The sequence below is a fragment of the Hemitrygon akajei genome, chromosome 11, assembly GCF_048418815.1.
Source record: "Hemitrygon akajei chromosome 11, sHemAka1.3, whole genome shotgun sequence".
Lineage (NCBI taxonomy): Eukaryota > Metazoa > Chordata > Chondrichthyes > Myliobatiformes > Dasyatidae > Hemitrygon > Hemitrygon akajei.
Genome location: NC_133134.1, coordinates 137,886,860 through 137,890,056, shown reverse-complemented (window position 1 = coordinate 137,890,056; position 3,197 = coordinate 137,886,860). Strand labels below are relative to the sequence as shown.

Sequence of the window (3,197 nt, the reverse complement as noted above, 5' to 3'; positions counted from 1 at the left end):
TGGAAGGCTGGAATTAGCTCTGCTGAGAACATGGATCCAGTGAGTGAACACAACCCCCCTCACCCCCCATGCCATGTTAAACTCCACTAGCCATAATCCATTTTCCAGAACATTAAAAAGATTAAAGTCTAAATAGCAGTACATGTAATTTTGATGCAAGGGGAAAAGCTACATTTAAACCTGTTACTCATGCTTAAGTAACAGTATCAGAAGCCAGGCCATCCACATTACCTCAAAAGGCAGTTACAGTATTACCCTTTTGAGGTATTTAAGCACTTATTTGCTAGATTTACCAGAATATAATGTGGGATGTATAGATGGTGAGAATCATGCTCAAGATTCATGTAAAACTATCAAAATACAGTTCCTGGCCTCCTAATTCTACATCAATTTAAAATCTACACTGCCTCCTGGTGTTCATTCCTTATTATTCTAGCCCAAAATTTCAACCAACAGCCTTAATAATTGAACCAATATCCAGACTTGTCAAACAAACCTACGGTACTAGCTTTAAAAATATACATCCTTGAGCTTGTTACTTTCTTCCCCTTCCAAATGACAATGTATTTCTCCCAAAAGAATCTTACTGAATTATTAATTTCCACATTGTCATCACCCATTCTCACTATACAAGGCAGTCATAGAAATTCTCATTTTACCCTCTATCATGTCCCAATTATCGCAGAGCTTTCATAAAGCATTACTGGGATGTAAAGTAATATGCCTATTATTTTAATTCACCTTGCTTTGCCCTAGCCTCTAGTGGTTTTTTTTAAATGAATGCTTTGTCCTACTTGCTGAATGGTATTTTATTTAGTTCCACATTAATCTCAACTTGAACTATCTTGGGCTTCAGTATATTTAATTGAATTGCACTTTACATGAAAAAAATTGAACATGCATAAATGTAATCTATTGTTAAGCATCAATGCATATTTATAATAGCCATTTTCTTCAACCATTTTGTGCGATTTTCATTTTCTAAACTAGTCCTTCATGATGTGTAATCTTTACGCATACTAAATCTAGGTAATACACTGATAGCTGATGCATCAGTTACTGAAACTCAGGTTTTGATAACAGAATGCAAGTATGGAATATGCAGCAAATATAGAAAATGCAGAAGAAACTTAAGACATTTGGCTGTCACAAACACTCCTGAAAATACAATGACTTTATTCTGATAGGTACACACAAAATGCTATGCCCATACAGCATGAACAAAACAATGATGCAATTTTTATGACAGCAGCCCAATGCTGTAAGATACACTAGAGCATGCAGGATGATCTTCAAGGAGTCATCATTCAAAGCCATTTTACTATCATTCACCTTGCTAGAGTATCACCATTCACTTCAAAATCTTCCTCCAAAATATTGGGACCTAGAATTAAACAAACTCAAGTTACCCAAGATCAGTGCTTACATTGAATTTTTTTTAAAACCACAACTATATTATCGATCATCAACTCAGACAAGGTTTTATTTCCATAGATGCAGTCTTACCTGCTGCATTACTCTCACAATGTGTGCGTGCTGCTCTGTAATTTCTACATCTACAAAATCTGTTCGAGATGCTTCCATCTAGTTGATAAAAAAAGTTGGAAGTTCAGTGAACAACATTCAGACTTTGGAAAAAACAAATTCCCTTAACTAGCGTCAGAAGAATTTGGCTGTTTCTTACAATCACCACGATCGATAAGATGGGGAAAAAAGTTAACACATCATTCACTAGAATCAATAATTAGTTACATTATTAATGATCTACGTACCCATATTTTGCAGATGTTTCATGGCACCACAGGACCTGAGAATGAGAATCCAAATACTGAATTACTGACTGCAATGTGCAATCACAATTTCAAATTTTAGGATTATAATTACAGTGAAGCAATTAATCTTGATTAACATTTTATTCTTGCTCAGGCAAAATTCATTTTGTAGCACCTTTTTATAAAAGCCACCATAGCACTTCTTCAAATAGTGGGTAACAAACAACAGCACATTTAAGATATCACAGGGAATGAGTCATCTGCAATCTCTTGAACAGCAGAATGAAAATATCATGTACATGGATGATCATTGTGCCTAATGCCTGCCTGAAAAATCTAAACGGCAGCATTCAGGAATTGCATTTTCCTCCTCTTCTGTGTTGACCTCTAGGCCTTAAATTTCAAAATAGTAAATTTCAAGACACCAGTCACAGTACTGTGCAAGTCTGAAGTACCTGTAAAATCTTTACAGTTCTACAAGACTTTTTAGCTGTCCCACTTGCTTCTGTGTCTTCAGGTAATCCCAGACAGCCTCAATGATGGTTGACATCAGGGCTCCAGAGACTAAATCATATTATAAAAAATCTAGGATACCAAGACTTACACAGTACTGCACTACACCAAATCACAACTTAATTCTATTAGTTAACAGCAGAAACATTGGCTACATTACCACTAAAAATTAGCAACATACCTTAATGTCCAAGACACTGCTATTTCTTCCAGTTCATATGACCTGCATTAGAAAAACTACATTTATCTAAAGAGAATTTAAAAGCCACACTCCAATCAAAATTCTTCATTAGTGTCAGAAGAATTTGGCTTTTTCTCAATATAATCATCATGATCGATAAGATGGGGAAAAAAGTTTAAACATCATTCACTAAAATGAATACAATATAATCCAGTGCAAGTATGTACATACCGAAGTTGGCTTGACTTTGGAAAATTCTGGAAATGCTTATTGTAGCACATAGCCTGCAGAGGAATAAACACAATCAACTTGATATTCATTTTAACTTCATTGCCATCTTTTCAGTTTAACAGCTTTCACCAAGAGACCCATGACAAAATTCTAGAATGGACAAACCCCAATCCACGTCCTTCCCCAGTTAATCTCCAATCAAGGTTGTCAGTTTTCTGAAAACTGCTCAGATCAAATCAACTTTGCTCTGAGATTTACAATAATTGAAGATAACAATCATTAAAACAAATAATTAATTGAGTGGCAACACACCTGTATTTGCAACTGCTCCTCATAGTTCTTCGGACCTGAAAAAGTTTCAATCCGGTTAACACACGACAAAAAAAGGTGTTACTCCAAGCCAATATCTATGCTAGCATCAGACATATTTGGCTTATTTTTTAATAATCAGCATTTTCGATAAGACGGGGAAAAAAGTTTTAGTCATCATTTACTAGAAC

General features: G+C 35.2%; 3 non-coding genes across 3 annotated transcripts; all 3 read right to left on the bottom strand.

Moving 5' to 3' along the window:
* Positions 1-1,650: 1,650 nt before the first annotated feature.
* On the bottom strand, positions 1,651-1,738 carry LOC140736411 (small nucleolar SNORD12/SNORD106). The gene has a single exon (XR_012100945.1). It is a non-coding gene; the product is annotated as a small nucleolar SNORD12/SNORD106 (small nucleolar RNA).
* An 833-nt stretch (positions 1,739-2,571) lies between these two features.
* On the bottom strand, positions 2,572-2,662 carry LOC140736410 (small nucleolar SNORD12/SNORD106). Its single transcript, XR_012100944.1, has one exon. It is a non-coding gene; the product is annotated as a small nucleolar SNORD12/SNORD106 (small nucleolar RNA).
* Positions 2,663-3,106: 444 nt separating this feature from the next.
* On the bottom strand, positions 3,107-3,197 carry LOC140736409 (small nucleolar SNORD12/SNORD106). Its single transcript, XR_012100943.1, has one exon. It is a non-coding gene; the product is annotated as a small nucleolar SNORD12/SNORD106 (small nucleolar RNA).